Below are 16,944 nucleotides of genomic sequence, written 5' to 3'. Positions count from 1 at the left end.
CGATCTTTTAAGAAAAATGTAAAGTTTACAGATTTTTCCACGAAAATAGCGCCTGGAAAAAAATAGGCAGCGAGGAAGGACAAAAGGGAATGCTTGTGATATAGTGGAGCGTAGGAGTGATTGAATAATAAATGGCACAATGCGCAAAGGCAAAGTGGGTGGTAAGCGGGCAATAAAGTAACAAAGGAAGGACCAGAGGAGGTGTTAGTGTGAACAGCAGAACCATTAGCAGACAATGGGAGCGGTGCTTATGATCCGATACGTTGAACCGAATGTTGAGGCCAGAACACTATAACATGCCTGGAATGTAGGGTTTGAACGCCTTTTAATCAGACTAGGCAGCTTGGCCACCCCGGATTGATTTCCTGCATGATTTAAATTCGGCAGCCAAGGGACTAAATCCAAAGCCAGCTTCTCACATCTTTTCAGCGCGAGAGAAACAGGACGCAATCATATTCAGGGCAGAGTCTGTTTCAAGTTGAATTTGAGCTTATCCCTTTGGAGGTGAGCTCATGCGTGCAGAAAGGAAGATACACTGATCAAGTATTTGCCGGAATCAAACCGGGGTTTAGGTTGTCCAATGATACGCAGAGCCGAGTACATCTGAGAGACATGAACTTTACTCAGTTCGGTGAGTTTCACTTTGCTCCTGTGAATCTCCAGGATTTTTAGACGCTGTGTGAACAACGGAGTGCAATCACACGTTTTAATTTGAAACATGTCAGTTTTCTCACATGTCGACCGGCTGAGAAGTCGTTTTTTGACTAAAAGTTGGCAGGGCTCGTCCGGGATTTAAACCCGGGACCTCTCGCATTTCAATTATTATGATCCCAAAGCGAGAATCATACCCCTAGACCAACGAGCCGCCGACAGTGAAGGACGTAGCTCTCAGTTTCTGACGTTAGTTTGCTATTCGGCCCATCGTGCCTGTGCTGACTCTCAGAGACCGATCTCATGAGTCCCCCTTTCCATCGTCCTGCTCGTGTTTTCCCTTTGATGAAGTGATTATTTTTTGTGACATTACTTCACCAACGAGCTGCATCCTTTTCAGTAAAAGGTGAATTTGGCAATGAGGATAAATGTGATTGAATAAAAAAACTAGTGGAAAATGTTTAACACAATAACGACGAAGCTGGGGGCATACGGGATCAGCAGTCCATTGCCTCAACCTGTCAGTCACCTTGTCTCCTATTTACTGCAAAGTCAGACATCCATCCCCTACTTTTTGCTTTCAAACAGAGATAATGTGCACGAAAGTCTACTTCACCGCTTGTTTTGCCCGTGCAACCAGATCGACAGTGATGAAAATGTACCATTAGCTTCTTAAAGCACACAGCCTTCCTTTACTTCAGGTGAGTGACTGTCCGAGATGGTTGGTTTTGAGGCAGAATCAAAACAAAGAATATAAAATTTCACGCGGCGCGATAGCTGACCGCTGCAGGACTAGAACCTGCAATCTTCTCATAAGATCACAGTTACAATCGAAGTCAGACACCTTATCCTTTAGGCCACGCGGCCGCTATCGGCGGTACTTAATTTGTTGTTTTTTATATTGAGAGCAAATTTGGGACAAGGGTTGCATCAAGGAGTGGATATCGGAAAACATGAGCATATTTTGAGTAATGTACACGGACACAGGCAAAGTCAATGTAGCTTGAAACACAAACGTTTAACAATTCGGTTCTCACAGCTGATAATCACACTCTTTTTTAATTGTACAGGATGATCCGGATAATGAGAAAATACGTTTTAAAGGGGCAATTGATGAACCGGAACTGACAACCATCCCGTTGAAACAGACACCGAATGATCCTGGACAGGAAGCACATCCCTCTTACACAGCTGTAGAATTGCCGTTCACGGACAGCAGTTGCCTTTCAGAAGAATAAAGTGGGATTTCCATCATTCCTGAATGCAATTGTGTTGTGCGTGATTGAGCGCGGTTCTCATGAGCACGCGGGACTGGGACGGTTGTTGAAGCCACAGGTGATAAACAAGCAGGAAATAGGGAGGGAAATAAAACTAACCCAGACAAACAGACAATTTAAAACATATATATATTTATCACAATAAGAAAATAAATAAATTTACAATTTTATTGCAAAAAATTGAATTTGATTTGATTGAAATAAATAAAAAATTGTTTCTTAATCTATATATTTTTGATTGAACGAAGTCTGTGCGACTGCATGAAATCCACTGCAAATCAGGGTGTGCAGTCAGTAAATACCCAAACACAGTAAGCCCATGGTGTAAGACAAGCCACAAGTGAAGATGTGGGCAACAAAGGCCATCTTTTAAAGTCGCGATTGCTTTTCTGCAGGATCCGACAGTAGCTGCGTGTGCTCTGAAAGAGGTCAAATGTAATAGAGCCAATGCAGGCAGAACAGAAAAGCACATTTATTGTCAAAGTTAAAAAGTAGGGAATGTATGTAAATATATGCATATATAAATATTGATACATATATTTATATAAACAAAGTCAGTCAGTCAGTCATGTCTTGTCTTGTCTTGATTTGATTTGTATTTGAAAATAAGGGGGAAGGAGCTCATCATGTCACACAGCCCATCCGCAAGCTCTCGCTAAAATCGCTATGTTTCTAACTTAAATAATTTGCCTTCTTTCACATGTGGAATAGCAAAATCCCACAGCAGATTCTTCTCCTGTCAGGCAGTCCCCGAATGCGTGTTGAATCAAATCAGTGTGGCTTCAAGTTGCATGTAATGCATTTTTCCTCCCATGACATGAAATGCACAGTAAGATCGCGCAGAACGTTTCCACGCACTCTCTCACTTACACAAACACTCCAAGAAACTAAAAATTCTGCACCCTCCAAAGGCAGTTTTTGAAATTTGAAATTTGAAATCCGGGACCGACAGCACATTCCTTTTAAACAGATAGATAATGATCCGATACTGATAGCACACCATTTTGGAGAGACAGAGAATGACCCCGGGCAGACCAGCACATCACCTTAAAAGGGATACAGAAACACAATGAACAAAAACAAAGCATTCTGTAAAACTCAGCAGGCCGTGAACATTCTGTGGATGAATTTCCCGGGCTCACGTTCAGTCAGATGATCATTCCGATCTTTTAAGAAAAATGTAAAGTTTACAGATTTTTCCACGAAAATAGCGCCTGGAAAAAAATAGGCAGCGAGGAAGGACAAAAGGGAATGTTTGTGATACAGTGGAGCGTAGGAGTGATTGAATAATAAATGGCACAATGCGAAAAGGCAAAGTGGGTGGTAAGCGGGCAATAAAGTAACAAAGGATGGACCAGAGGAGGTGTTAGTGTGAACAGCAGAACCATTAGCAGACAATGGGAGCGGTGCTTATGATCCGATACGTTGAACCGAATGTTGAGGCCAGAACACTATAACATGCCTGGAATGTAGGGTTTGAACGCCTTTTAATCAGACCAGGCAGCTTGGCCACCCCGGATTGATTTCCTGCATGATTTAAATTCGGCAGCCAAGGGACCAAATCCAAAGCCAGCTTCTCACATCTTTTCAGCGCGAGAGAAACAGGAGGCAATCATATTCAGGGCAGAGTCTGTTTCAAGTTGAATTTGAGATTGACGTTGAATGTATGCTTATCCCTTTGGAGGTGAGCTCATGCGTGCAGAAAGGAAGATACACTGATCAAGTATTTGCCGGAATCAAACCGGGGTTGACGTTGTCCAATGAGACGCAGAGCCGAGTACATCTGAGAGACATGAAATTTACTCAGTTCGGTGAGTTTCACTTTGCTCCTGTGAATCTCCAGGATTTTTAGACGCTGTGTGAACAACGGAGTGCAATCACACGTTTTAATTTGAAACATATCAGTTTTCTCACATGTCGACCGGCTGAGAAGTCGTTTTTTGACTAAAAGTTGGCAGGAAGTCGTTTTTTGACTAAAAGTTGGCAGGGCTCGTCCGGGATTTGAACCCGGGACCTCTCGCATTTCAATTATTATAATCCCAAAGCGAGAATAATACCCCTAGACCAACGAGCCACCGACAGTGAGAAACGTAGCTCTCAGTTGCTGACGTTAGTTTGCTATTCGGCCCATCGTGCCTGTGCTGACTTTCACAGACCGATCTCATGAGTCCCCCTCTCCATCGTCCTGCTAATGTTTTCCCTTTGATGAAGTGATTATTTTTTGTGACATTACTTCAACAACGAGTTGCATCCTTTTCAGTAAAAGGTGAATTTGGCAATGAGGATAAATGTGATTGAATAAAAAAACGAGGGGAAAGTGTTTAACACAATAACGACGAAGCTGGGGGCATACTGGATCAGCAGTCCATTGCCTCAACCTGTCAGTCACCTTGTCTCCGATTTACTGCAAAGTCAGACATCCATCCCCTACTTTTTGCTTTCAAACAGAGATAATGTGCACGAAAGTCTACTTCACCGCTTGTTTTGCCCGTGCAACCAGATCGACAGTGATGATAATGTACCATTAGCTTCTTAAAGCACACAGCCTTCCTTTACATCAGGTGAGTGACTGTCCGAGATGGTTGGTTTTGAGGCAGAATCAAAACAAAGAATATAAAATTTCACGCGGCGCAATAGCTGACCGCTGCAGGACTAGAACCTGCAATGTTCTCATAAGATCACAGTTACAATCGAAGTCAGACACCTTATCCTTTAGGCCACGCGGCCGCTATCGGCGGTACTTAATTTGTTGTTTTTTATATTGAGAGCAAATTTGTGACAAGGGTTGCATCAAGGAGTGGATATCGGAAAACATGAGCATATTTTGAGTAATGAACAGATGCGCTGCGATATGGATGTACACGGACACAGGCAAAGTCAATGTAGCTTGAAACACAAAAGTTTAACAATTCGGTTCTCACAGCTGATAATCACACTCCTTTTTAAATGTACATGATGATCCGGATAATGAGAAAATACGTTTTAAAGGGGCAATTGATGAACCGGAACTGACAACCATCCCGTTGAAACAGACACCGAATGATCCTAGACAGGAAGCACATCCCTCTTACACAGCTGTAGAATTGCCCTTCACGGACAGCAGTTGCCTTTCAGAAGAATAAAGTGGGATTTCTATCATTCCTGAATGCAATTGTGTTGTGCGTGATTGAGCGCGGTTCTCATGAGCACGCGGGACTGGGACGGTTGTTGAAGCCACAGGTGACAGACAAGCAGGAAAGAGGGAGGGAAATAAAACCAACCCAGTCAAACAGACAATTCAAAACATATATATATTTATCATGATAAGAAAATAAATAAATTTACAATTTTATTGCAAAAAATTGAATTTGATTTGATTGAAATACATAAATAATTGTTTCTTAATCTATATATTTTTGATTGAACGAAGTCTGTGCGACTGCATGAAATCCACAGGAAATCAGGGTGTGCAGTCAGTAAATACCCAAACACAGTAAGCCCATGGTGTAAGACAAGCCACGAGGGAAGATGTGGGCAACAAAGCCCATCTTTTAAAGTCGCGAGTGCTTTTCTGCAGGATCAGAGTGAAGCTGCGTGTGCTGTGAAATAGGTCAAATGTAATAGAGCCAATGCAGGCAGAACAGAAAAAGCACATTTATTGTGAAAGTTAAAAAGTAGGGAATGTATGTAAATATATGCATATATAAATATTGATACATATATTTATATAAGCAAAGTCAGTCAGTCAGTCATGTCTTGTCTTGTCTTGATTTGATTTGTATTTGAAAATAAGGGGGAAGGAGCTCATCATGTCACACAGCCCATCCGCAAGCTCTCGCTAAAATCGCTATGTTTCTAACTTAAATAATTTGCCTTCTTTCACATGTGGAATAGCAAAATCCCACAGCAGATTCTTCTCCTGTCAGGCAGTCCCCGAATGCGTGTTGAATCAAATCAGTGTGGCTTCAAGTTGCATGTAATGCATTTTTCCTCCCATGACATGAAATGCACAGTAAGATCGCGCAGAACGTTTCCACGCACTCTCTCACTTACACAAACACTCCAAGAAACTAAAAATTCTGCACCCTCCAAAGGCCGTGTTTGAAATTTGAAATTTGAAATCCGGGACAGACAGCACATTCCTTTTAAACAGATAGATAATGATCCGATACTGATAGCACACCATTTTGTAGAGACAGAGAATGACCCCGGGCAGACCAGCACATCACCTGAAAATGGATACAGAAACACAATGAACAAAAACAAAGCATTCTGTAAAACTCAGCAGGCCGTGAACATTCTGTGGATGAATTTCCCGGGCTCACGTTCAGTCAGATGATCATTCCGATCTTTTAAGAAAAATGTAAAGTTTACAGATTTTTCCACGAAAATAGCGCCTGGAAAAAAATAGGCAGCGAGGAAGGACAAAAGGGAATGCTTGTGATACAGTGGAGCGTAGGAGTGATTGAATAATAAATGGCACAATGCGAAAAGGCAAAGTGGGTGGTAAGCGGGCAATAAAGTAACAAAGGATGGACCAGAGGAGGTGTTAGTGTGAACAGCAGAACCATTAGCAGACAATGGGAGCGGTGCTTATGATCCGATACGTTGAACCGAATGTTGAGGCCAGAACACTATAACATGCCTGGAATGTAGGGTTTGAACGCCTTTTAATCAGACCAGGCAGCTTGGCCACCCCGGATTGATTTCCTGCATGATTTAAATTCGGCAGCCAAGGGACTAAATCCAAAGCCAGCTTCTCACATCTTTTCAGCGCGAGAGAAACAGGACGCAATCATATTCAGGGCAGAGTCTGTTTCAAGTTGAATTTGAGATTGACGTTGAATGTATGCTTATCCCTTTGGAGGTGAGCTCATGAGTGCAGAAAGGAAGATACACTGATCAAGTATTTGCCGGAATCAAACCGGGGTTTAGGTTGTCCAATGATACGCAGAGCCGAGTACATCTGAGAGACATGAACTTTACTCAGTTCGGTGAGTTTCACTTTGCTCCTGTGAATCTCCAGGATTTTTAGACGCTGTGTGAACAACGGAGTGCAATCACACGTTTTAATTTGAAACATGTCAGTTTTCTCACATGTCGACCGGCTGAGAAGTCGTTTTTTGACTAAAAGTTGGCAGGGCTCGTCCGGGATTTGAACCCGGGACCTCTCGCATTTCAATTATTATAATCCCAAAGCGAGAATCATACCCCTAGACCAACGAGCCACCGACAGTGAGAAACGTAGCTCTCAGTTGCTGACGTTAGTTTGCTATTCGGCCCATCGTGCCTGTGCTGACTCTCAGAGACCGATCTCATGAGTCCCCCTCTCCATCGTCCTGCTAATGTTTTCCATTTGATGAAGTGATTATTTTTTGTGACATTACTTCAACAACGAGTTGCATCCTTTTCAGTAAAAGGTGAATTTGGCAATGAGGATAAATGTGATTGAATAAAAAAACGAGGGGAAAGTGTTTAACACAATAACGACGAAGCTGGGGGCATACTGGATCAGCAGTCCATTGCCTCAACCTGTCAGTCACCTTGTCTCCGATTTACTGCAAAGTCAGACATCCATCCCCTACTTTTTGCTTTCAAACAGTGATAATGTGCACGAAAGTCTACTTCACCGCTTGTTTTGCCCGTGCAACCAGATCGACAGTGATGAAAATGTACCATTAGCTTCTTAAAGCACACAGCCTTCCTTTACTTCAGGTGAGTGACTGTCCGAGATGGTTGGTTTTGAGGCAGAATCAAAACAAAGAATATAAAATTTCACGCGGCGCGATAGCTGACCGCTGCAGGACTAGAACCTGCAATCTTCTCATAAGATAACAGTTACAATCGAAGTCAGACACCTTATCCTTTAGGCCACGCGGCCGCTATCGGCGGTACTTAATTTGTTGTTTTTTATATTGAGAGCAAATTTGGGACAAGGGTTGCATCAAGGAGTGGATATCGGAAAACATGAGCATATTTTGAGTAATGAACAGATGCGCTGCGATATGGATGTACACGGACACAGGCAAAGTCAATGTAGCTTGAAACACAAAAGTTTAACAATTCGGTTCTCACAGCTGATAATCACACTCCTTTTTAATTGTACAGGATGATCCGGATAATGAGAAAATACGTTCAAAAGGGGCAATTGATGAACCGGAACTGACAACCATCCCGTTGAAACAGACACAGAATGATCCTGGACAGGAAGCACATCCGTCTTACACAGCTGTAGAATTGCCGTTCACGGACAGCAGTTGCCTTTCAGAAGAATAAAGTGGGATTTCCATCATTCCTGAATGCAATTGTGTTGTGCGTGATTGAGCGCGGTTCTCATGAGCACGCGGGACTGGGACGGTTGTTGAAGCCACAGGTGATAGACAAGCAGGAAATAGGGAGGGAAATAAAACCAACCCAGACAAACAGACAATTTAAAACATATATATATTTATCATAATAAGAAAATAAATAAATTTACAATTTTTTTGCAAAAAATTGAATTTGATTTGATTGAAATAAATAAAAAATTGTTTCTTAATCTATATATTTTTGATTGAACGAAGTCTGTGCGACTGCATGAAATCCACTGCAAATCAGGGTGTGCAGTCAGTAAATACCCAAACACAGTAAGCCCATGGTGTAAGACAAGCCACGAGGGAAGATGTGGGCAACAAAGCCCATCTTTTAAAGTCGCGAGTGCTTTTCTGCAGGATCAGAGTGAAGCTGCGTGTGCTGTGAAATAGGTCAAATGTAATAGAGCCAATGCAGGCAGAACAGAAAAAGCACATTTATTGTGAAAGTTAAAAAGTAGGGAATGTATGTAAATATATGCATATATAAATATTGATACATATATTTATATAAACAAAGTCAGTCAGTCAGTCATGTCTTGTCTTGTCTTGATTTGATTTGTATTTGAAAATAAGGGGGAAGGAGCTCATCATGTCACACAGCCCATCCGCAAGCTCTCGCTAAAATCGCTATGTTTCTAACTTATATAATTTGCCTTCTTTCACATGTGGAATAGCAAAATCCCACAGCAGATTCTTCTCCTGTCAGGCAGTCCCCGAATGCGTGTTGAATCAAATCAGTGTGGCTTCAAGTTGCATGTAATGCATAGTAAGATCGCGCAGAACGTTTCCAAGCACTCTCTCACTTACACAAACACTCCAACAAACTAAAAATTCTGCACCCTCCAAAGGCAGTTTTTGAAATTTGAAATTTGAAATCCGGGACCGACAGCACATTCCTTTTAAACAGATAGATAATGATCCGATACTGATAGCACACCATTTTGGAGAGACAGAGAATGACCCCGGGCAGACCAGCACATCACCTTAAAAGGGATACAGAAACACAATGAACAAAAACAAAGCATTCTGTAAAACTCAGCAGGCCGTGAACATTCTGTGGATGAATTTCCCGGGCTCACGTTCAGTCAGATGATCATTCCGATCTTTTAAGAAAAATGTAAAGTTTACAGATTTTTCCACGAAAATCGCGCCTGGAAAAAAATAGGCAGCGAGGAAGGACAAAAGGGAATGTTTGTGATACAGTGGAGCGTAGGAGTGATTGAATAATAAATGGCACAATGCGAAAAGGCAAAGTGGGTGGTAAGCGGGCAATAAAGTAACAAAGGATGGACCAGAGGAGGTGTTAGTGTGAACAGCAGAACCATTAGCAGACAATGGGAGCGGTGCTTATGATCCGATACGTTGAACCGAATGTTGAGGCCAGAACACTATAACATGCCTGGAATGTAGGGTTTGAACGCCTTTTAATCAGACCTGGCAGCTTGGCCACCCCGGATTGATTTCCTGCATGATTTAAATTCGGCAGCCAAGGGACCAAATCCAAAGCCAGCTTCTCACATATTTTCAGCGCGAGAGAAACAGGACGCAATCATATTCAGGGCAGAGTCTGTTTCAAGTTGAATTTGAGATTGACGTTGAATGTATGCTTATCCCTTTGGAGGTGAGCTCATGCGTGCAGAAAGGAAGATACACTGATCAAGTATTTGCCGGAATCAAACCGGGGTTTAGGTTGTCCAATGAGACGCAGAGCCGAGTACATCTGAGAGATATGAATTTTACTCAGTTCGGTGAGTTTCACTTTGCTCCTGTGAATCTCCAGGATTTTTAGACGCTGTGTGAACAACGGAGTGCAATCACACGTTTTAATTTTCTCACATGTCGACCGGCTGAGAAGTCGTTTTTTGACTAAAAGTTGGCAGGAAGTCGTTTTTTGACTAAAAGTTGGCAGGGCTCGTCCGGGATTTGAACCCGGGACCTCTCGCATTTCAATTATTATAATCCCAAAGCGAGAATCATACCCCTAGACCAACGAGCCACCGACAGCGAGAAATGTAGCTCTCAGTTGCTGACGTTAGTTTGCTATTCGGCCCATCGTGCCTGTGCTGACTCTCAGAGACCGATCTCATGAGTCCCCCTCTCCATCGTCCTGCTAATGTTTTCCCTTTGATGAAGTGATTATTTTTTGTGACATTACTTCACCAACGAGTTGCATCCTTTTCAGTAAAAGGTGAATTTGGCAATGAGGATAAATGTGATTGAATAAAAAAACGAGGGGAAAGTGTTTAACACAATAACGACGAAGCTGGGGGCATACTGGATCAGCAGTCCATTGCCTCAACCTGTCAGTCACCTTGTCTCCGATTTACTGCAAAGTCAGACATCCATCCCCTACTTTTTGCTTTCAAACAGAGATAATGTGCACGAATGTCTACTTCACCGCTTGTTTTGCCCGTGCAACCAGATCGACAGTGATGAAAATGTACCATTAGCTTCTTAAAGCACACAGCCTTCCTTCACGTCAGGTGAGTGACTGTCCGAGATGGTTGGTTTTGAGGCAGAATCAAAACAAAGAATATAAAATTTCACGCGGCGCGATAGCTGACCGCTGCAGGACTAGAACCTGCAATGTTCTCATAAGATCACAGTTACAATCGAAGTCAGACACCTTATCCTTTAGGCCACGCGGCCTCTATCGGCGGTACTTAATTTGTTGTTTTTTATATTGAGAGCAAATTTGGGACAAGGGTTGCATCAAGGAGTGGATATCGGAAAACATGAGCATATTTTGAGTAATGAACAGATGCGCTGCGATATGGATGTACACGGACACAGGCAAAGTCAATGTAGCTTGAAACACAAAAGTTTAACAATTCGGTTCTCACAGCTGATAATCACACTCCTTTTTAAATGTACAGGATGATCCGGATAATGAGAAAATACGTTTTAAAGGGGCAAATGATGAACCGGAACTGACAACCATCCCGTTGAAACAGACACCGAATGATCCTAGACAGGAAGCACATCCCTCTTACACAGCTGTAGAATTGCCCTTCACGGACAGCAGTTGCCTTTCAGAAGAATAAAGTGTGATTTCTATCATTCCTGAATGCAATTTTGTTGTGCGTGATTGAGCGCGGTTCTCATGAGCACGCGGGACTGGGACGGTTGTTGAAGCCACAGGTGACAGACAAGCAGGAAAGAGGGAGGGAAATAAAACCAACCCAGTCAAACAGACAATTTAAAACATATATATATTTATCATGATAAGAAAATAAATAAATTTACAATTTTATTGCAAAAAATTGAATTTGATTTGATTGAAATAAATAAAAAATTGTTTCTTCATCTATATATTTTTGATTGATCGAAGTCTGTGCGACTGCATGAAATCCACTGCAAATCAGGGTGTGCAGTCAGTAAATACCCAAACACAGTAAGCCCATGGTGTAAGACAAGCCACGAGGGAAGATGTGGGCTCCAAAGCCCATCTTTTAAAGTCGCGAGTGCTTTTCTGCAGGATCAGAGTGAAGCTGCGTGTGCTGTGAAATAGGTCAAATGTAATAGAGCCAATGCAGGCAGAACAGAAAAAGCACATTTATTGTGAAAGTTAAAAAGTAGGGAATGTATGTAAATATATGCATATATAAATATTGATACATATATTTATATAAACAAAGTCAGTGAGTCAGTCATGTCTTGTCTTGTCTTGATTTGATTTGTATTTGAAAATAAGGGGGAAGGAGCTCATCATGTCACACAGCCCATCCGCAAGCTCTCGCTAAAATCGCTATGTTTCTAACTTATATAATTTGCCTTCTTTCACATGTGGAATAGCAAAATCCCACAGCAGATTCTTCTCCTGTCAGGCAGTCCCCGAATGCGTGTTGAATCAAATCAGTGTGGCTTCAAGTTGCATGTAATGCATTTTTACTCCCATGACATGAAATGCACAGTAAGATCGCGCAGAACGTTTCCACGCACTCTCTCACTTACACAAACACTCCAACAAACTAAAAATTCTGCACCCTCCAAAGGCAGTTTTTGAAATTTGAAATTTGAAATCCGGGACAGACAGCACATTCCTTTTAAACAGATAGATAATGATCCGATACTGATAGCACACCATTTTGTAGAGACAGAGAATGACCCCGGGCAGACCAGACCACACCTGAAAATGGATACAGAAACACAATGAACAAAAACAAAGCATTCTGTAAAACTCAGCAGGCCGTGAACATTCTGTGGATGAATTTCCCGGGCTCACGTTCAGTCAGATGATCATTCCGATCTTTTAAGAAAAATGTAAAATTTACAGATTTTTCCACGAAAATAGCGCCTGGAAAAAAATAGGCAGCGAGGAAGGACAAAAGGGAATGCTTGTGATACAGTGGACCGTAGGAGTGATTGAATAATAAATGGCACAATGCGAAAAGGCAAAGTGGGTGGTAAGCGGGCAATAAAGTAACAAAGGATGGACCAGAGGAGGTGTTAGTGTGAACAGCAGAACCATTAGCAGACAATGGGAGCGGTGCTTATGATCCGATACGTTGAACCGAATGTTGAGGCCAGAACACTATAACATGCCTGGAATGTAGGGTTTGAACGCCTTTTAATCAGACCAGGCAGCTTGGCCACCCCGGATTGATTTCCTGCATGATTTAAATTCGGCAGCCAAGGGACGAAATCCAAAGCCAGCTTCTCACATCTTTTCAGCGCGAGAGAAACAGGACGCAATCATATTCAGGGCAGAGTCTGTTTCAAGTTGAATTTGAGATTGACGTTGAATGTATGCTTATCCATTTGGAGGTGAGCTCATGCGTGCAGAAAGGAAGATACACTGATCAAGTATTTGCCGGAATCAAACCGGGGTTGACGTTGTCCAATGAGACGCAGAGCCGAGTACATCTGAGAGACATGAACTTTACTCAGTTCGGTGAGTTTCACTTTGCTCCTGTGAATCTCCAGGATTTTTAGACGCTGTGTGAACAACGGAGTGCAATCACACGTTTTAATTTGAAACATGTCAGTTTTCTCACATGTCGACCGGCTGAGAAGTCGTTTTTTGACTAAAAGTTGGCAGGGCTCGTCCGGGATTTGAACCCAGGACCTCTCGCATTTCAATTATTATAATCCCAAAGCGAGAATCATACCCCTAGACCAACGATCCGCCGACAGTGAAGGACGTAGCTCTCAGTTTCTGACGTTAGTTTGCTATTCGGCCCATCGTGCCTGTGCTGACTCTCAGAGGCCGATCTCATGAGTCCCCCTTTCCATCGTCCTGCTCGTGTTTTCCCTTTGATGAAGTGATTATTTTTTGTGACATTACTTCACCAACGAGCTGCATCCTTTTCAGTAAAAGGTGAATTTGGCAATGAGGATAAATGTGATTGAATAAAAAAACGAGGGGAAAATGTTTAACACAATAACGACGAAGCTGGGGGCATACTGGATCAGCAGTCCATTGCCTCAACCTGTCAGTCACCTTGTCTCCTATTTACTGCAAAGTCAGACATCCATCCCCTATTTTTGCGTTCAAACAGAAATAATGTGCACGAAAGTCTACTTCACCGCTTGTTTTGCCCGTGCAACCAGATCGACAGTGATGAAAATATGCCATTAGCTTCTTAAAGCACACAGCCTTCCTTTACTTCAGGTGAGTGACTGTCCGAGATGGTTGGTTTTGAGGCAGAATCAAAACAAAGAATATAAAATTTCACGCGGCGCGATAGCTGACCGCTGCAGGACTCCAACTTGCAATCTTCTGATAAGATCACAGTTACAATCGAAGTCAGACACCTTATCCTTTAGGCCACGCGGCCGATATCGTCGGTGCATAATTTGTTGTTTTTTATATTGAGAGCAAATTTGGGACAAGGGTTGCATCAAGGAGTGGATATCGGAAAACATGAGCATATTTTGCGTAATGAACAGATGCGCTGCGATATGGATGTACACGGACACAGGCAAAGTCAATGTAGCTTGAAACACAACAGTTTAACAACTCGGTTCTCACAGCTGATAATCACACTCCTTTTTAAATGTACAGGTTGATCCGGATAATGAGAAAATACGTTTTAAAGGGGCAATTGATGAACCGGAACTGACAACCATCCCGTTGAAACAGACACCGAATGATCCTGGACAGGAAGCACATCCCTCTTACACAGCTGTAGAATTGCCCTTCACGGATAGCAGTTGTCTTTCAGAAGAATAAAGTGGGATTTCTATCATTCCTGAATGCAATTGTGTTGTGCGTGATTGAGCGCGGATCTCATGAGCACGCGGGACTGGGACGGTTGATGAAGCCACAGGTGACAGACAAGCAGGAAAGAGGGAGGGAAATAAAACCAACCCAGACAAACAGACAATTTAAAACATATATATATTTATTATGAATAGAAAATAAATAAATTTACAATTTTATTGCAAAAAATTTAATTTGATTTGATTGAAATAAATAAATAATTGTTTCTTAATCTATATATTTTTGATTGAACGAAGTCTGTGCGACTGCATGAAATCCACTGGAAATCATGGTGTGCAGTCAGTAAATACCCAAACACAGTAAGCCCATGGTGTAAGACAAGCCACGAGGGAAGATGTGGGCAACAAAACCCATCTTTTAAAGTCGCGAGTGCTTTTCTGCAGAATCAGACTGAAGCTGCGTGTGCTGTGAAAGAGGTCAAATGTAATAGAGCCAATGCAGGCAGAACAGAAAAAGCACATTTATTGTGAAAGTTAAAAAGTAGTGAATGTATGTAAATATATGCATATATAAATATTGATACATATATTTATATAAACAAAGTCAGTCAGTCAGTCATGTCTTGTCTTGTCTTGATTTGATTTGTATTTGAAAATAAGGGGGAAGGAGCTCATCATGTCACACAGCCCATCCGCAAGCTCTCGCTAAAATCCCTATGTTTCTAACTTATATAATTTGCCTTCTTTCACATGTGGAATAGCAAAATCCCACAGCAGATTCTTCTCCTGTCAGGCAGTCCCCGAATGCGTGTTGAATCAAATCAGTGTGGCTTCAAGTTGCATGTAATGCATTTTTCCTCCCATGACATGAAATGCACAGTAAGATCGCGCAGAACGTTTCCACGCACTCTCTCACTTACACAAACACTCCAACAAACTAAAAATTCTGCACCCTCCAAAGGCAGTTTTTGAAATTTGAAATTTGAAATCCGGGACCGACAGCACATTCCTTTTAAACAGATAGATAATGATCCGATACTGATAGCACACCATTTTGGAGAGACAGAGAATGACCCCGGGCAGACCAGCACATCACCTTAAAAGGGATACAGAAACACAATGAACAAAAAGAAAGCATTCTGTAAAACTCAGCAGGCCGTGAACATTCTGTGGATGAATTTCCCGGGCTCACGTTCAGTCAGATGATCATTCCGATCTTTTAAGAAAAATGTAAAGTTTACAGATTTTTCCACGAAAATAGCGCCTGGAAAAAAATAGGCAGCGAGGAAGGACAAAAGGGAATGTTTGTGATACAGTGGAGTGTAGGAGTGATTGAATAATAAATGGCACAATGCGAAAAGGCAAAGTGGGTGGTAAGCGGGCAATAAAGTAACAAAGGATGGAGCAGAGGAGGTGTTAGTGTGAACAGCAGAACCATTAGCAGACAATGGGAGCGGTGCTTATGATCCGATACGTTGAACCGAATGTTGAGGCCAGAACACTATAACATGCCTGGAATGTAGGGTTTGAACGCCTTTTAATCAGACCAGGCAGCTTGGCCACCCCGGATTGATTTCCTGCATGATTTAAATTCGGCAGCCAAATGACCAAATCCAAAGCCAGCTGCTCACATCTTTTCAGCGCGAGAGAAACAGGACGCAATCATATTCAGGGCAGAGTCTGTTTCAAGTTGAATTTGAGATTGACGTTGAATGTATGCTTATCCCTTTGGAGGTGAGCTCATGTGTGCAGAAAGGAAGATACACTGATCAAGTATTTGCCGGAATCAAACCGGGGTTTAGGTTGTCCAATGAGACGCAGAGCCGAGTACATCTGAGAGATATGAATTTTACTCAGTTCGGTGAGTTTCACTTTGCTCCTGTGAAACTCCAGGATTTTTAGGCGCTCTGTGAACAACGGAGTGCAATCACACGTTTTAATTTGAAACATGTCAGTTTTCTCACATGTCGACCGGCTGAGAAGTCGTTTTTTGACTAAAAGTTGGCAGGGTTCGTCCGGGATTTGAACCCGGGACCTCTCGCATTTCAATTATTATAATCCTAAAGCGAGAATCATACCCCTAGACCAACGAGCCACCGACAGCGAGAAACGTAGCTCTCAGTTGCTGACGTTAGTTTGCTATTCGGCCCATCGTGCCTGTGCAGACTCTCAGAGACCGATCTCATGAGTCCCCCTCTCCATCGTCCTGCTAATGTTTTCCCTTTGATGAAGTGATTATTTTTTGTGACATTACTTCACCAACGAGTTGCATCCTTTTCAGTAAAAGGTGAATTTGGCAATGAGGATAAATGTGATTGAATAAAAAAACGAGGGGAAAGTGTTTAACACAATAACGACGAAGCTGGGGGCATACTGGATCAGCAGTCCATTACCTCAACCTGTCAGTCACCTTGTCTTCGATTTACTGCAAAGTCAGACATCCATCCCCTACTTTTTGCTTTCAAACAGAGATAATGTGCACGAAAGTCTACTTCACCGCTTGTTTTGCCCGTGCAACC

General features: G+C 42.3%; 4 non-coding genes across 4 annotated transcripts; all 4 read right to left on the bottom strand.

Annotated features, from left to right (window-relative positions):
* Positions 1-777: 777 nt before the first annotated feature.
* Positions 778-865, bottom strand: trnap-ugg (transfer RNA proline (anticodon UGG)). The gene is given in 2 exon segments: positions 778-813; positions 830-865. It is a non-coding gene; the product is annotated as a tRNA-Pro (tRNA).
* Positions 866-7,047: 6,182 nt separating this feature from the next.
* trnap-ugg (transfer RNA proline (anticodon UGG)) lies at positions 7,048-7,135 on the bottom strand. Its single transcript is given in 2 exon segments — positions 7,048-7,083; positions 7,100-7,135. It is a non-coding gene; the product is annotated as a tRNA-Pro (tRNA).
* A 3,033-nt stretch (positions 7,136-10,168) lies between these two features.
* On the bottom strand, positions 10,169-10,256 carry trnap-ugg (transfer RNA proline (anticodon UGG)). Its single transcript is given in 2 exon segments — positions 10,169-10,204; positions 10,221-10,256. It is a non-coding gene; the product is annotated as a tRNA-Pro (tRNA).
* Positions 10,257-16,432: 6,176 nt separating this feature from the next.
* On the bottom strand, positions 16,433-16,520 carry trnal-uag (transfer RNA leucine (anticodon UAG)). Its single transcript is given in 2 exon segments — positions 16,433-16,468; positions 16,485-16,520. It is a non-coding gene; the product is annotated as a tRNA-Leu (tRNA).
* Positions 16,521-16,944: the final 424 nt, after the last annotated feature.

The sequence above is a fragment of the Pristiophorus japonicus genome, unplaced genomic scaffold (assembly GCF_044704955.1).
Source record: "Pristiophorus japonicus isolate sPriJap1 unplaced genomic scaffold, sPriJap1.hap1 HAP1_SCAFFOLD_61, whole genome shotgun sequence".
In the NCBI taxonomy this organism is placed as follows: domain Eukaryota; kingdom Metazoa; phylum Chordata; class Chondrichthyes; family Pristiophoridae; genus Pristiophorus; species Pristiophorus japonicus.
Note: the sequence above shows the minus strand (reverse complement) of the source record. Positions and strands in the feature narration are given on the sequence as shown.